The 16,541-nt window shown below is 39.1% G+C and overlaps 14 non-coding genes across 14 annotated transcripts; 7 read left to right on the plus strand and 7 right to left on the minus strand.

The window, feature by feature from the left end:
- Positions 1 to 685: 685 nt before the first annotated feature.
- On the minus strand, positions 686 to 804 carry LOC137409303 (5S ribosomal RNA). The gene has a single exon (XR_010980530.1). It is a non-coding gene; the product is annotated as a 5S ribosomal RNA (ribosomal RNA).
- A 134-nt stretch (positions 805 to 938) lies between these two features.
- Positions 939 to 1,057, plus strand: LOC137409139 (5S ribosomal RNA). The gene has a single exon (XR_010980380.1). It is a non-coding gene; the product is annotated as a 5S ribosomal RNA (ribosomal RNA).
- Positions 1,058 to 3,200: 2,143 nt separating this feature from the next.
- LOC137409304 (5S ribosomal RNA) lies at positions 3,201 to 3,319 on the minus strand. Its single transcript, XR_010980531.1, has one exon. It is a non-coding gene; the product is annotated as a 5S ribosomal RNA (ribosomal RNA).
- Positions 3,320 to 3,453: 134 nt separating this feature from the next.
- On the plus strand, positions 3,454 to 3,572 carry LOC137409663 (5S ribosomal RNA). Its single transcript, XR_010980873.1, has one exon. It is a non-coding gene; the product is annotated as a 5S ribosomal RNA (ribosomal RNA).
- A 2,143-nt stretch (positions 3,573 to 5,715) lies between these two features.
- On the minus strand, positions 5,716 to 5,834 carry LOC137409305 (5S ribosomal RNA). Its single transcript, XR_010980532.1, has one exon. It is a non-coding gene; the product is annotated as a 5S ribosomal RNA (ribosomal RNA).
- Positions 5,835 to 5,968: 134 nt separating this feature from the next.
- LOC137409140 (5S ribosomal RNA) lies at positions 5,969 to 6,087 on the plus strand. Its single transcript, XR_010980381.1, has one exon. It is a non-coding gene; the product is annotated as a 5S ribosomal RNA (ribosomal RNA).
- A 2,143-nt stretch (positions 6,088 to 8,230) lies between these two features.
- On the minus strand, positions 8,231 to 8,349 carry LOC137409306 (5S ribosomal RNA). The gene has a single exon (XR_010980533.1). It is a non-coding gene; the product is annotated as a 5S ribosomal RNA (ribosomal RNA).
- Positions 8,350 to 8,483: 134 nt separating this feature from the next.
- LOC137409664 (5S ribosomal RNA) lies at positions 8,484 to 8,602 on the plus strand. The gene has a single exon (XR_010980874.1). It is a non-coding gene; the product is annotated as a 5S ribosomal RNA (ribosomal RNA).
- Positions 8,603 to 10,745: 2,143 nt separating this feature from the next.
- On the minus strand, positions 10,746 to 10,864 carry LOC137409308 (5S ribosomal RNA). The gene has a single exon (XR_010980535.1). It is a non-coding gene; the product is annotated as a 5S ribosomal RNA (ribosomal RNA).
- A 134-nt stretch (positions 10,865 to 10,998) lies between these two features.
- On the plus strand, positions 10,999 to 11,117 carry LOC137409665 (5S ribosomal RNA). Its single transcript, XR_010980875.1, has one exon. It is a non-coding gene; the product is annotated as a 5S ribosomal RNA (ribosomal RNA).
- Positions 11,118 to 13,221: 2,104 nt separating this feature from the next.
- LOC137409272 (5S ribosomal RNA) lies at positions 13,222 to 13,340 on the minus strand. Its single transcript, XR_010980501.1, has one exon. It is a non-coding gene; the product is annotated as a 5S ribosomal RNA (ribosomal RNA).
- Positions 13,341 to 13,474: 134 nt separating this feature from the next.
- On the plus strand, positions 13,475 to 13,593 carry LOC137409667 (5S ribosomal RNA). Its single transcript, XR_010980876.1, has one exon. It is a non-coding gene; the product is annotated as a 5S ribosomal RNA (ribosomal RNA).
- Positions 13,594 to 15,760: 2,167 nt separating this feature from the next.
- Positions 15,761 to 15,879, minus strand: LOC137409309 (5S ribosomal RNA). Its single transcript, XR_010980536.1, has one exon. It is a non-coding gene; the product is annotated as a 5S ribosomal RNA (ribosomal RNA).
- Positions 15,880 to 16,013: 134 nt separating this feature from the next.
- LOC137409668 (5S ribosomal RNA) lies at positions 16,014 to 16,132 on the plus strand. Its single transcript, XR_010980877.1, has one exon. It is a non-coding gene; the product is annotated as a 5S ribosomal RNA (ribosomal RNA).
- The last annotated feature ends 409 nt before the right edge of the window (positions 16,133 to 16,541 follow it).

Consider the following 16,541-nt stretch of genomic DNA (forward strand, 5'->3'; position numbering starts at 1 on the left):
TTTCGTTTAGTTATTTATTTTAGCTTTTAGGTAAACTCGTAACGCCGACATACGAGTTGCGCAATTAAAAGGAAATCTTAACGCGAGTTTCTTGAGCTATTACGCCGCGCAAAATGAAAACGAATCGAAATTATATCCTCTTTAAAATACACGGGTAGCAGCGGCGCATGGCTGGTGAAGATGAGGAGATTGAAGCTAGCCGGATAGCATCAAGTACTAATAATATTCATATTATCCAGTTTCGGCTAAAACCTTTGAATGGAAATGATTTTTTATTTTATATCAAAAGATAGAGCGAATTAAAAGACTTTTAAATGGAAATGATTTTTTATTTTATATCAAAAGATAGAGCGAATTAAAAGACTTTTAAATGGAAATGATTTTTTATTTTATATCAAAAGATAGAGCGACTTAAAAGACTTTTAAATGGAAATGATTTTTTGTTTTAAATCAAGAGATAGAGCGAATTAAAAGACTTTTAAATGGAAATGATTTTTTATTTTACATCAAGAGATAGAGCGAATTAAAAGACTTTTAAGCGGAAATGATTTTTTATTTTACATCAAGAGATAGAGCGGATTAAAAGACTTTCAAGCGGAAATGATTTTTTATTCTATATCAAGAGATAGAGTGAATTAAAGAAGCTTGAAAATTCTAAATTAGTATAATTTTGATAAAAACTAAAGGTCTACAGCACCCGGTATTCCCAGGCGGTCACCCATCCAAGTACTAACCGGGCTCGACGTTGCTTAGCTTCAGTGATCGGACGAGAACTGGCGTTTTCAACGTGATATGGCCGTAGACATTTAGTAAGCTTCAACAGACGCTAATGAGAAACGTGGCAATAATCAGCGAACGCCCATTGGACAATATAGTCACGGCTTGGTGAGCATTATTATAACTCTGCGTTAATAGCGTGTCTCGAAGAGTGCATCAGTGTCTACGGCCATATCACGTTGAAAACGCCAGTTCTCGTCCGATCACTGAAGCTAAGCAACGTCGAGCCCGGTTAGTACTTGGATGGGTGACCGCCTAGGAATACCGGGTGCTGTAGACTTTTTATTTATTTTTACATCTTGCTATCTTCATCGCGATCTTCGCGCTATCTTCATCTACATGTACATGTACATGTACATGTTCATGTACTACGTATGCGTTATATATATATACATATACTATCTACTATGTACTATGTACTACGTACGTGTAGTGTGTAACAGTATATATAACTTTGCTGCTGCATTTCCGCGTCAAAACCCTTCTGGCAAGCGTGATCAATTAAAGCGCGACACTTTTTGTAGTCGAAGGATGTACTCTACTCGTGTATAATGAAAACTGTTGCAGCGTCCGATCTCAACATAAAAATAACATATTCTCACTTTTAATCCGAAGAAATCTCTTTTAAAGGAAGTTTGTTACTTTTTCTCGACATAAAGTGACGCGCTATCGTAGATCTTATTAGTTTACCGGCTATCTAATGTCTACGCGTGTAAAGACAGGTGAGTAGAAAGCGCCGTTCTTTGGCTTGTTCTTCTCATCTACGAGTTCGAAAGAAAACAGCCCTACATAGAAAGCTTTTACTTACGCGAACAGGTGTGTTAAAAAGATGTTCACGTCGAACCAAATAAAGCGATGCTTTAGAAATGGTGTAATAGCCTCCAAACGAGTACGCTCGCGTTCGACCGCCGCGCGAGTAGCTTCAACTCCTAACGAAACAATCGTAGTACGTCTACTATATACACGTGTAAATTAGGATTCGTTTGCTCTCTTAACATCTGAAAGAACGGTTAATCGCGCTGCAACGAAACATTCATGCGTACCATGTAAACTAGGATTCGTTCGCTCTCTCAATATTTGAAAGAGCGGTCAATCGCGCTGCCGGTTATTCGTCCAGCTCGCTCATTAGCTATGAAAAGCTATCGAGTTACTTCGAACGCATAGCTTAAAACTTTGCCATTGCGTAACGAATATTCCCGGCTCAAACGAATCGTTGATATTGTGCAAATTAGGAGTCGTGTGTACTCTCATACTTCGACGGCGTGGTTGTTCGCGCTCGATAATATTCGACTCGTTCACTCATTGGCTAAACGCATAGCAGTCAAGATTTCGCCGATTCGTACGAAGGTTGCAGGCTCGTTACCGCCGCTTCACGCGCTTTAGATTATTTCGTCAGCATTTTGAAAACTACGGTAAATATTTTCCTTTTAAATAATTCTAATCGCGTGGAAATGACCTTTCGCGAAAGTAGGCTTTTCGCTAGAAATAATTCCGCAAAGATAAAAACTGATGGAGCAACCTTAGCTACGCGCTGGCCCGCGCTCATCACCGAACTTAGTTGCCGTCGTAACGTAGATTCCACGTTCCGGTTTGTAATTCGTTTCAAAACTTTTTGACACAATTTACCTTTTAGACTTTTACGCATCCGCGAGTACGGTTTTGTTTCATCACGATCGAAGACGATCGCTCGAGTTTACATTACGAGAATGCGTATTTTGCGGCGAAAGGTCGAGTCGAGTTTCGTTTAGTTATTTATTTTAGCTTTTAGGTAAACTCGTAACGCCGACATACGAGTTGCGCAATTAAAAGGAAATCTTAACGCGAGTTTCTTGAGCTATTACGCCGTGCAAAATGAAAACGAATCGAAATTATATCCTCTTTAAAATACACGGGTAGCAGCGGCGCATGGCTGGTGAAGATGAGGAGATTGAAGCTAGCCGGATAGCATCAAGTACTAATAATATTCATATTATCCAGTTTCGGCTAAAACCTTTGAATGGAAATGATTTTTTATTTTATATCAAAAGATAGAGCGAATTAAAAGACTTTTAAATGGAAATGATTTTTTATTTTATATCAAAAGATAGAGCGAATTAAAAGACTTTTAAATGGAAATGATTTTTTATTTTATATCAAAAGATAGAGCGAATTAAAAGACTTTTAAATGGAAATGATTTTTTGTTTTAAATCAAGAGATAGAGCGAATTAAAAGACTTTTAAATGGAAATGATTTTTTATTTTACATCAAGAGATAGAGCGAATTAAAAGACTTTCAAGCGGAAATGATTTTTTATTTTACATCAAGAGATAGAGCGAATTAAAAGACTTTTAAGCGGAAATGATTTTTTATTCTATATCAAGAGATAGAGTGAATTAAAGAAGCTTGAAAATTCTAAATTAGTATAATTTTGATAAAAACTAAAGGTCTACAGCACCCGGTATTCCCAGGCGGTCACCCATCCAAGTACTAACCGGGCTCGACGTTGCTTAGCTTCAGTGATCGGACGAGAACTGGCGTTTTCAACGTGATATGGCCGTAGACATTTAGTAAGCTTCAACAGACGCTAATGAGAAACGTGGCAATAATCAGCGAACGCCCATTGGACAATATAGTCACGGCTTGGTGAGCATTATTATAACTCTGCGTTAATAGCGTGTCTCGAAGAGCGCATCAGTGTCTACGGCCATATCACGTTGAAAACGCCAGTTCTCGTCCGATCACTGAAGCTAAGCAACGTCGAGCCCGGTTAGTACTTGGATGGGTGACCGCCTGGGAATACCGGGTGCTGTAGACTTTTTATTTATTTTTACATCTTGCTATCTTCATCGCGATCTTCGCGCTATCTTCATCTACATGTACATGTACATGTACATGTTCATGTACTACGTATGCGTTATATATATATACATATACTATGTACTATGTACTATGTACTACGTACGTGTAGTGTGTAACAGTATATATAACTTTGCTGCTGCATTTCCGCGTCAAAACCCTTCTGGCAAGCGTGATCAATTAAAGCGCGACACTTTTTGTAGTCGAAGGATGTACTCTACTCGTGTATAATGAAAACTGTTGCAGCGTCCGATCTCAACATAAAAATAACATATTCTCACTTTTAATCCGAAGAAATCTCTTTTAAAGGAAGTTTGTTACTTTTTCTCGACATAAAGTGACGCGCTATCGTAGATCTTATTAGTTTACCGGCTATCTAATGTCTACGCGTGTAAAGACAGGTGAGTAGAAAGCGCCGTTCTTTGGCTTGTTCTTCTCATCTACGAGTTCGAAAGAAAACAGCCCTACATAGAAAGCTTTTACTTACGCGAACAGGTGTGTTAAAAAGATGTTCACGTCGAACCAAATAAAGCGATGCTTTAGAAATGGTGTAATAGCCTCCAAACGAGTACGCTCGCGTTCGACCGCCGCGCGAGTAGCTTCAACTCCTAACGAAACAATCGTAGTACGTCTACTATATACACGTGTAAATTAGGATTCGTTTGCTCTCTTAACATCTGAAAGAACGGTTAATCGCGCTGCAACGAAACATTCATGCGTACCATGTAAACTAGGATTCGTTCGCTCTCTCAATATTTGAAAGAGCGGTCAATCGCGCTGCCGGTTATTCGTCCAGCTCGCTCATTAGCTATGAAAAGCTATCGAGTTACTTCGAACGCATAGCTTAAAACTTTGCCATTGCGTAACGAATATTCCCGGCTCAAACGAATCGTTGATATTGTGCAAATTAGGAGTCGTGTGTACTCTCATACTTCGACGGCGTGGTTGTTCGCGCTCGATAATATTCGACTCGTTCACTCATTGGCTAAACGCATAGCGTTCAAGATTTCGCCGATTCGTACGAAGGTTGCAGGCTCGTTACCGCCGCTTCACGCGCTTTAGATTATTTCGTCAGCATTTTGAAAACTACGGTAAATATTTTCCTTTTAAATAATTCTAATCGCGTGGAAATGACCTTTCGCGAAAGTAGGCTTTTCGCTAGAAATAATTCCGCAAAGATAAAAACTGATGGAGCAACCTTAGCTACGCGCTGGCCCGCGCTCATCACCGAACTTAGTTGCCGTCGTAACGTAGATTCCACGTTCCGGTTTGTAATTCGTTTCAAAACTTTTTGACACAATTTACCTTTTAGACTTTTACGCATCCGCGAGTACGGTTTTGTTTCATCACGATCGAAGACGATCGCTCGAGTTTACATTACGAGAATGCGTATTTTGCGGCGAAAGGTCGAGTCGAGTTTCGTTTAGTTATTTATTTTAGCTTTTAGGTAAACTCGTAACGCCGACATACGAGTTGCGCAATTAAAAGGAAATCTTAACGCGAGTTTCTTGAGCTATTACGCCGTGCAAAATGAAAACGAATCGAAATTATATCCTCTTTAAAATACACGGGTAGCAGCGGCGCATGGCTGGTGAAGATGAGGAGATTGAAGCTAGCCGGATAGCATCAAGTACTAATAATATTCATATTATCCAGTTTCGGCTAAAACCTTTGAATGGAAATGATTTTTTATTTTATATCAAAAGATAGAGCGAATTAAAAGACTTTTAAATGGAAATGATTTTTTATTTTATATCAAAAGATAGAGCGAATTAAAAGACTTTTAAATGGAAATGATTTTTTATTTTATATCAAAAGATAGAGCGAATTAAAAGACTTTTAAATGGAAATGATTTTTTGTTTTAAATCAAGAGATAGAGCGAATTAAAAGACTTTTAAATGGAAATGATTTTTTATTTTACATCAAGAGATAGAGCGAATTAAAAGACTTTCAAGCGGAAATGATTTTTTATTTTACATCAAGAGATAGAGCGAATTAAAAGACTTTTAAGCGGAAATGATTTTTTATTCTATATCAAGAGATAGAGTGAATTAAAGAAGCTTGAAAATTCTAAATTAGTATAATTTTGATAAAAACTAAAGGTCTACAGCACCCGGTATTCCCAGGCGGTCACCCATCCAAGTACTAACCGGGCTCGACGTTGCTTAGCTTCAGTGATCGGACGAGAACTGGCGTTTTCAACGTGATATGGCCGTAGACATTTAGTAAGCTTCAACAGACGCTAATGAGAAACGTGGCAATAATCAGCGAACGCCCATTGGACAATATAGTCACGGCTTGGTGAGCATTATTATAACTCTGCGTTAATAGCGTGTCTCGAAGAGTGCATCAGTGTCTACGGCCATATCACGTTGAAAACGCCAGTTCTCGTCCGATCACTGAAGCTAAGCAACGTCGAGCCCGGTTAGTACTTGGATGGGTGACCGCCTAGGAATACCGGGTGCTGTAGACTTTTTATTTATTTTTACATCTTGCTATCTTCATCGCGATCTTCGCGCTATCTTCATCTACATGTACATGTACATGTACATGTTCATGTACTACGTATGCGTTATATATATATACATATACTATCTACTATGTACTATGTACTACGTACGTGTAGTGTGTAACAGTATATATAACTTTGCTGCTGCATTTCCGCGTCAAAACCCTTCTGGCAAGCGTGATCAATTAAAGCGCGACACTTTTTGTAGTCGAAGGATGTACTCTACTCGTGTATAATGAAAACTGTTGCAGCGTCCGATCTCAACATAAAAATAACATATTCTCACTTTTAATCCGAAGAAATCTCTTTTAAAGGAAGTTTGTTACTTTTTCTCGACATAAAGTGACGCGCTATCGTAGATCTTATTAGTTTACCGGCTATCTAATGTCTACGCGTGTAAAGACAGGTGAGTAGAAAGCGCCGTTCTTTGGCTTGTTCTTCTCATCTACGAGTTCGAAAGAAAACAGCCCTACATAGAAAGCTTTTACTTACGCGAACAGGTGTGTTAAAAAGATGTTCACGTCGAACCAAATAAAGCGATGCTTTAGAAATGGTGTAATAGCCTCCAAACGAGTACGCTCGCGTTCGACCGCCGCGCGAGTAGCTTCAACTCCTAACGAAACAATCGTAGTACGTCTACTATATACACGTGTAAATTAGGATTCGTTTGCTCTCTTAACATCTGAAAGAACGGTTAATCGCGCTGCAACGAAACATTCATGCGTACCATGTAAACTAGGATTCGTTCGCTCTCTCAATATTTGAAAGAGCGGTCAATCGCGCTGCCGGTTATTCGTCCAGCTCGCTCATTAGCTATGAAAAGCTATCGAGTTACTTCGAACGCATAGCTTAAAACTTTGCCATTGCGTAACGAATATTCCCGGCTCAAACGAATCGTTGATATTGTGCAAATTAGGAGTCGTGTGTACTCTCATACTTCGACGGCGTGGTTGTTCGCGCTCGATAATATTCGACTCGTTCACTCATTGGCTAAACGCATAGCAGTCAAGATTTCGCCGATTCGTACGAAGGTTGCAGGCTCGTTACCGCCGCTTCACGCGCTTTAGATTATTTCGTCAGCATTTTGAAAACTACGGTAAATATTTTCCTTTTAAATAATTCTAATCGCGTGGAAATGACCTTTCGCGAAAGTAGGCTTTTCGCTAGAAATAATTCCGCAAAGATAAAAACTGATGGAGCAACCTTAGCTACGCGCTGGCCCGCGCTCATCACCGAACTTAGTTGCCGTCGTAACGTAGATTCCACGTTCCGGTTTGTAATTCGTTTCAAAACTTTTTGACACAATTTACCTTTTAGACTTTTACGCATCCGCGAGTACGGTTTTGTTTCATCACGATCGAAGACGATCGCTCGAGTTTACATTACGAGAATGCGTATTTTGCGGCGAAAGGTCGAGTCGAGTTTCGTTTAGTTATTTATTTTAGCTTTTAGGTAAACTCGTAACGCCGACATACGAGTTGCGCAATTAAAAGGAAATCTTAACGCGAGTTTCTTGAGCTATTACGCCGTGCAAAATGAAAACGAATCGAAATTATATCCTCTTTAAAATACACGGGTAGCAGCGGCGCATGGCTGGTGAAGATGAGGAGATTGAAGCTAGCCGGATAGCATCAAGTACTAATAATATTCATATTATCCAGTTTCGGCTAAAACCTTTGAATGGAAATGATTTTTTATTTTATATCAAAAGATAGAGCGAATTAAAAGACTTTTAAATGGAAATGATTTTTTATTTTATATCAAAAGATAGAGCGAATTAAAAGACTTTTAAATGGAAATGATTTTTTATTTTATATCAAAAGATAGAGCGAATTAAAAGACTTTTAAATGGAAATGATTTTTTGTTTTAAATCAAGAGATAGAGCGAATTAAAAGACTTTTAAATGGAAATGATTTTTTATTTTACATCAAGAGATAGAGCGAATTAAAAGACTTTCAAGCGGAAATGATTTTTTATTTTACATCAAGAGATAGAGCGAATTAAAAGACTTTTAAGCGGAAATGATTTTTTATTCTATATCAAGAGATAGAGTGAATTAAAGAAGCTTGAAAATTCTAAATTAGTATAATTTTGATAAAAACTAAAGGTCTACAGCACCCGGTATTCCCAGGCGGTCACCCATCCAAGTACTAACCGGGCTCGACGTTGCTTAGCTTCAGTGATCGGACGAGAACTGGCGTTTTCAACGTGATATGGCCGTAGACATTTAGTAAGCTTCAACAGACGCTAATGAGAAACGTGGCAATAATCAGCGAACGCCCATTGGACAATATAGTCACGGCTTGGTGAGCATTATTATAACTCTGCGTTAATAGCGTGTCTCGAAGAGCGCATCAGTGTCTACGGCCATATCACGTTGAAAACGCCAGTTCTCGTCCGATCACTGAAGCTAAGCAACGTCGAGCCCGGTTAGTACTTGGATGGGTGACCGCCTGGGAATACCGGGTGCTGTAGACTTTTTATTTATTTTTACATCTTGCTATCTTCATCGCGATCTTCGCGCTATCTTCATCTACATGTACATGTACATGTACATGTTCATGTACTACGTATGCGTTATATATATATACATATACTATGTACTATGTACTATGTACTACGTACGTGTAGTGTGTAACAGTATATATAACTTTGCTGCTGCATTTCCGCGTCAAAACCCTTCTGGCAAGCGTGATCAATTAAAGCGCGACACTTTTTGTAGTCGAAGGATGTACTCTACTCGTGTATAATGAAAACTGTTGCAGCGTCCGATCTCAACATAAAAATAACATATTCTCACTTTTAATCCGAAGAAATCTCTTTTAAAGGAAGTTTGTTACTTTTTCTCGACATAAAGTGACGCGCTATCGTAGATCTTATTAGTTTACCGGCTATCTAATGTCTACGCGTGTAAAGACAGGTGAGTAGAAAGCGCCGTTCTTTGGCTTGTTCTTCTCATCTACGAGTTCGAAAGAAAACAGCCCTACATAGAAAGCTTTTACTTACGCGAACAGGTGTGTTAAAAAGATGTTCACGTCGAACCAAATAAAGCGATGCTTTAGAAATGGTGTAATAGCCTCCAAACGAGTACGCTCGCGTTCGACCGCCGCGCGAGTAGCTTCAACTCCTAACGAAACAATCGTAGTACGTCTACTATATACACGTGTAAATTAGGATTCGTTTGCTCTCTTAACATCTGAAAGAACGGTTAATCGCGCTGCAACGAAACATTCATGCGTACCATGTAAACTAGGATTCGTTCGCTCTCTCAATATTTGAAAGAGCGGTCAATCGCGCTGCCGGTTATTCGTCCAGCTCGCTCATTAGCTATGAAAAGCTATCGAGTTACTTCGAACGCATAGCTTAAAACTTTGCCATTGCGTAACGAATATTCCCGGCTCAAACGAATCGTTGATATTGTGCAAATTAGGAGTCGTGTGTACTCTCATACTTCGACGGCGTGGTTGTTCGCGCTCGATAATATTCGACTCGTTCACTCATTGGCTAAACGCATAGCGTTCAAGATTTCGCCGATTCGTACGAAGGTTGCAGGCTCGTTACCGCCGCTTCACGCGCTTTAGATTATTTCGTCAGCATTTTGAAAACTACGGTAAATATTTTCCTTTTAAATAATTCTAATCGCGTGGAAATGACCTTTCGCGAAAGTAGGCTTTTCGCTAGAAATAATTCCGCAAAGATAAAAACTGATGGAGCAACCTTAGCTACGCGCTGGCCCGCGCTCATCACCGAACTTAGTTGCCGTCGTAACGTAGATTCCACGTTCCGGTTTGTAATTCGTTTCAAAACTTTTTGACACAATTTACCTTTTAGACTTTTACGCATCCGCGAGTACGGTTTTGTTTCATCACGATCGAAGACGATCGCTCGAGTTTACATTACGAGAATGCGTATTTTGCGGCGAAAGGTCGAGTCGAGTTTCGTTTAGTTATTTATTTTAGCTTTTAGGTAAACTCGTAACGCCGACATACGAGTTGCGCAATTAAAAGGAAATCTTAACGCGAGTTTCTTGAGCTATTACGCCGTGCAAAATGAAAACGAATCGAAATTATATCCTCTTTAAAATACACGGGTAGCAGCGGCGCATGGCTGGTGAAGATGAGGAGATTGAAGCTAGCCGGATAGCATCAAGTACTAATAATATTCATATTATCCAGTTTCGGCTAAAACCTTTGAATGGAAATGATTTTTTATTTTATATCAAAAGATAGAGCGAATTAAAAGACTTTTAAATGGAAATGATTTTTTATTTTATATCAAAAGATAGAGCGAATTAAAAGACTTTTAAATGGAAATGATTTTTTATTTTATATCAAAAGATAGAGCGAATTAAAAGACTTTTAAATGGAAATGATTTTTTGTTTTAAATCAAGAGATAGAGCGAATTAAAAGACTTTTAAATGGAAATGATTTTTTATTTTACATCAAGAGATAGAGCGAATTAAAAGACTTTCAAGCGGAAATGATTTTTTATTTTACATCAAGAGATAGAGCGAATTAAAAGACTTTTAAGCGGAAATGATTTTTTATTCTATATCAAGAGATAGAGTGAATTAAAGAAGCTTGAAAATTCTAAATTAGTATAATTTTGATAAAAACTAAAGGTCTACAGCACCCGGTATTCCCAGGCGGTCACCCATCCAAGTACTAACCGGGCTCGACGTTGCTTAGCTTCAGTGATCGGACGAGAACTGGCGTTTTCAACGTGATATGGCCGTAGACATTTAGTAAGCTTCAACAGACGCTAATGAGAAACGTGGCAATAATCAGCGAACGCCCATTGGACAATATAGTCACGGCTTGGTGAGCATTATTATAACTCTGCGTTAATAGCGTGTCTCGAAGAGCGCATCAGTGTCTACGGCCATATCACGTTGAAAACGCCAGTTCTCGTCCGATCACTGAAGCTAAGCAACGTCGAGCCCGGTTAGTACTTGGATGGGTGACCGCCTGGGAATACCGGGTGCTGTAGACTTTTTATTTATTTTTACATCTTGCTATCTTCATCGCGATCTTCGCGCTATCTTCATCTACATGTACATGTACATGTACATGTACATGTACATGTTCATGTACATGAACATGTACTACGTATGCGTTATATATATATACATATACTATGTACTATGTACTATGTACGTGTAGTGTGTAACAGTATATATAACTTTGCTGCTGCATTTCCGCGTCAAAACCCTTCTGGCAAGCGTGATCAATTAAAGCGCGACACTTTTTGTAGTCGAAGGATGTACTCTACTCGTGTATAACGAAAACTGTTGCAGCGTCCGATCTCAACATAAAAATAACATATTCTCACTTTTAATCCGAAGAAATCTCTTTTAAAGGAAGTTTGTTACTTTTTCTCGACATAAAGTGACGCGCTATCGTAGATCTTATTAGTTTACCGGCTATCTAATGTCTACGCGTGTAAAGACAGGTGAGTAGAAAGCGCCGTTCTTTGGCTTGTTCTTCTCATCTACGAGTTCGAAAGAAAACAGCCCTACATAGAAAGCTTTTACTTACGCGAACAGGTGTGTTAAAAAGATGTTCACGTCGAACCAAATAAAGCGATGCTTTAGAAATGGTGTAATAGCCTCCAAACGAGTACGCTCGCGTTCGACCGCCGCGCGAGTAGCTTCAACTCCTAACGAAACAATCGTAGTACGTCTACTATATACACGTGTAAATTAGGATTCGTTTGCTCTCTTAACATCTGAAAGAACGGTTAATCGCGCTGCAACGAAACATTCATGCGTACCATGTAAACTAGGATTCGTTCGCTCTCTCAATATTTGAAAGAGCGGTCAATCGCGCTGCCGGTTATTCGTCCAGCTCGCTCATTAGCTATGAAAAGCTATCGAGTTACTTCGAACGCATAGCTTAAAACTTTGCCATTGCGTAACGAATATTCCCGGCTCAAACGAATCGTTGATATTGTGCAAATTAGGAGTCGTGTGTACTCTCATACTTCGACGGCGTGGTTGTTCGCGCTCGATAATATTCGACTCGTTCACTCATTGGCTAAACGCATAGCGTTCAAGATCTCGCCGATTCGTACGAAGGTTGCAGGCTCGTTACCGCCGCTTCACGCGCTTTAGATTATTTCGTCAGCATTTTGAAAACTACGGTAAATATTTTCCTTTGAAATAATTATAATCGCGTGGAAATGACCTTTCGCGAAAGTAGGCTTTTCGCTAGAGATAATTCCGCAAAGATAAAAACTGATGGAGCAACCTTAGCTACGCGCTGGCCCGCGCTCATCACCGAACTTAGATGCCGTCGTAACGTAGATTCCACGTTCCGGTTTGTAATTCGTTTCGAAACTTTTTGACACAATTTACCTTTTAGACTTTTACGCATCCGCGAGTACGGTTTTGTTTCATCACGATCGAAGACGATCGCTCGAGTTTACATTACGAGAATGCGTATTTTGCGGCGAAAGGCCGAGTCGAGTTTCGTTTAGTTATTTATTTTAGCTTTTAGGTAAACTCGTAACGCCGACATACGAGTTGCGCAATTAAAAGGAAATCTTAACGCGAGTTTCTTGAGCTATTACGCCGCGCAAAATGAAAACGAATCGAAATTATATCCTCTTTAAAATACACGGGTAGCAGCGGCGCATGGCTGGTGAAGATGAGGAGATTGAAGCTAGCCGGATAGCATCAAGTACTAATAATATTCATATTATCCAGTTTCGGCTAAAACCTTTGAATGGAAATGATTTTTTATTTTATATCAAAAGATAGAGCGAATTAAAAGACTTTTAAATGGAAATGATTTTTTATTTTATATCAAAAGATAGAGCGAATTAAAAGACTTTTAAATGGAAATGATTTTTTATTTTATATCAAAAGATAGAGCGACTTAAAAGACTTTTAAATGGAAATGATTTTTTGTTTTAAATCAAGAGATAGAGCGAATTAAAAGACTTTTAAATGGAAATGATTTTTTATTTTACATCAAGAGATAGAGCGAATTAAAAGACTTTTAAGCGGAAATGATTTTTTATTCTATATCAAGAGATAGAGTGAATTAAAGAAGCTTGAAAATTCTAAATTAGTATAATTTTGATAAAAACTAAAGGTCTACAGCACCCGGTATTCCCAGGCGGTCACCCATCCAAGTACTAACCGGGCTCAACGTTGCTTAGCTTCAGTGATCGGACGAGAACTGGCGTTTTCAACGTGATATGGCCGTAGACATTTAGTAAGCTTCAACAGACGCTAATGAGAAACGTGGCAATAATCAGCGAACGCCCATTGGACAATATAGTCACGGCTTGGTGAGCATTATTATAACTCTGCGTTAATAGCGTGTCTCGAAGAGCGCATCAGTGTCTACGGCCATATCACGTTGAAAACGCCAGTTCTCGTCCGATCACTGAAGCTAAGCAACGTCGAGCCCGGTTAGTACTTGGATGGGTGACCGCCTGGGAATACCGGGTGCTGTAGACTTTTTATTTATTTTTACATCTTGCTATCTTCATCGCGATCTTCGCGCTATCTTCATCTACATGTACATGTACATGTACATGTACATGTACATGTACATGTACATGTTCATGTACTACGTATGCGTTATATATATATACATATACTATGTACTATGTACTATGTACTACGTACGTGTAGTGTGTAACAGTATATATAACTTTGCTGCTGCATTTCCGCGTCAAAACCCTTCTGGCAAGCGTGATCAATTAAAGCGCGACACTTTTTGTAGTCGAAGGATGTACTCTACTCGTGTATAATGAAAACTGTTGCAGCGTCCGATCTCAACATAAAAATAACATATTCTCACTTTTAATCCGAAGAAATCTCTTTTAAAGGAAGTTTGTTACTTTTTCTCGACATAAAGTGACGCGCTATCGTAGATCTTATTAGTTTACCGGCTATCTAATGTCTACGCGTGTAAAGACAGGTGAGTAGAAAGCGCCGTTCTTTGGCTTGTTCTTCTCATCTACGAGTTCGAAAGAAAACAGCCCTACATAGAAAGCTTTTACTTACGCGAACAGGTGTGTTAAAAAGATGTTCACGTCGAACCAAATAAAGCGATGCTTTAGAAATGGTGTAATAGCCTCCAAACGAGTACGCTCGCGTTCGACCGCCGCGCGAGTAGCTTCAACTCCTAACGAAACAATCGTAGTACGTCTACTATATACACGTGTAAATTAGGATTCGTTTGCTCTCTTAACATCTGAAAGAACGGTTAATCGCGCTGCAACGAAACATTCATGCGTACCATGTAAACTAGGATTCGTTCGCTCTCTCAATATTTGAAAGAGCGGTCAATCGCGCTGCCGGTTATTCGTCCAGCTCGCTCATTAGCTATGAAAAGCTATCGAGTTACTTCGAACGCATAGCTTAAAACTTTGCCATTGCGTAACGAATATTCCCGGCTCAAACGAATCGTTGATATTGTGCAAATTAGGAGTCGTGTGTACTCTCATACTTCGACGGCGTGGTTGTTCGCGCTCGATAATATTCGACTCGTTCACTCATTGGCTAAACGCATAGCGTTCAAGATTTCGCCGATTCGTACGAAGGTTGCAGGCTCGTTACCGCCGCTTCACGCGCTTTAGATTATTTCGTCAGCATTTTGAAAACTACGGTAAATATTTTCCTTTTAAATAATTCTAATCGCGTGGAAATGACCTTTCGCGAAAGTAGGCTTTTCGCTAGAAATAATTCCGCAAAGATAAAAACTGATGGAGCAACCTTAGCTACGCGCTGGCCCGCGCTCATCACCGAACTTAGTTGCCGTCGTAACGTAGATTCCACGTTCCGGTTTGTAATTCGTTTCAAAACTTTTTGACACAATTTACCTTTTAGACTTTTACGCATCCGCGAGTACGGTTTTGTTTCATCACGATCGAAGACGATCGCTCGAGTTTACATTACGAGAATGCGTATTTTGCGGCGAAAGGTCGAGTCGAGTTTCGTTTAGTTATTTATTTTAGCTTTTAGGTAAACTCGTAACGCCGACATACGAGTTGCGCAATTAAAAGGAAATCTTAACGCGAGTTTCTTGAGCTATTACGCCGTGCAAAATGAAAACGAATCGAAATTATATCCTCTTTAAAATACACGGGTAGCAGCGGCGCATGGCTGGTGAAGATGAGGAGATTGAAGCTAGCCGGATAGCATCAAGTACTAATAATATTCATATTATCCAGTTTCGGCTAAAACCTTTGAATGGAAATGATTTTTTATTTTATATCAAAAGATAGAGCGAATTAAAAGACTTTTAAATGGAAATGATTTTTTATTTTATATCAAAAGATAGAGCGAATTAAAAGACTTTTAAATGGAAATGATTTTTTATTTTATATCAAAAGATAGAGCGAATTAAAAGACTTTTAAATGGAAATGATTTTTTGTTTTAAATCAAGAGATAGAGCGAATTAAAAGACTTTTAAATGGAAATGATTTTTTATTTTACATCAAGAGATAGAGCGAATTAAAAGACTTTCAAGCGGAAATGATTTTTTATTTTACATCAAGAGATAGAGCGAATTAAAAGACTTTTAAGCGGAAATGATTTTTTATTCTATATCAAGAGATAGAGTGAATTAAAGAAGCTTGAAAATTCTAAATTAGTATAATTTTGATAAAAACTAAAGGTCTACAGCACCCGGTATTCCCAGGCGGTCACCCATCCAAGTACTAACCGGGCTCGACGTTGCTTAGCTTCAGTGATCGGACGAGAACTGGCGTTTTCAACGTGATATGGCCGTAGACATTTAGTAAGCTTCAACAGACGCTAATGAGAAACGTGGCAATAATCAGCGAACGCCCATTGGACAATATAGTCACGGCTTGGTGAGCATTATTATAACTCTGCGTTAATAGCGTGTCTCGAAGAGCGCATCAGTGTCTACGGCCATATCACGTTGAAAACGCCAGTTCTCGTCCGATCACTGAAGCTAAGCAACGTCGAGCCCGGTTAGTACTTGGATGGGTGACCGCCTGGGAATACCGGGTGCTGTAGACTTTTTATTTATTTTTACATCTTGCTATCTTCATCGCGATCTTCGCGCTATCTTCATCTACATGTACATGTACATGTACATGTACATGTACATGTTCATGTACATGAACATGTACTACGTATGCGTTATATATATATACATATACTATGTACTATGTACTATGTACGTGTAGTGTGTAACAGTATATATAACTTTGCTGCTGCATTTCCGCGTCAAAACCCTTCTGGCAAGCGTGATCAATTAAAGCGCGACACTTTTTGTAGTCGAAGGATGTACTCTACTCGTGTATAACGAAAACTGTTGCAGCGTCCGATCTCAACATAAAAATAACATATTCTCACTTTTAATCCGAAGAAATCTCTTTTAAAGGAAGTTTGTTACTTTTTCTCGACATAAAGTGACGCGCTATCG

The sequence above is a fragment of the Watersipora subatra genome, chromosome 11, assembly GCF_963576615.1.
Source record: "Watersipora subatra chromosome 11, tzWatSuba1.1, whole genome shotgun sequence".
Lineage (NCBI taxonomy): Eukaryota > Metazoa > Bryozoa > Gymnolaemata > Cheilostomatida > Watersiporidae > Watersipora > Watersipora subatra.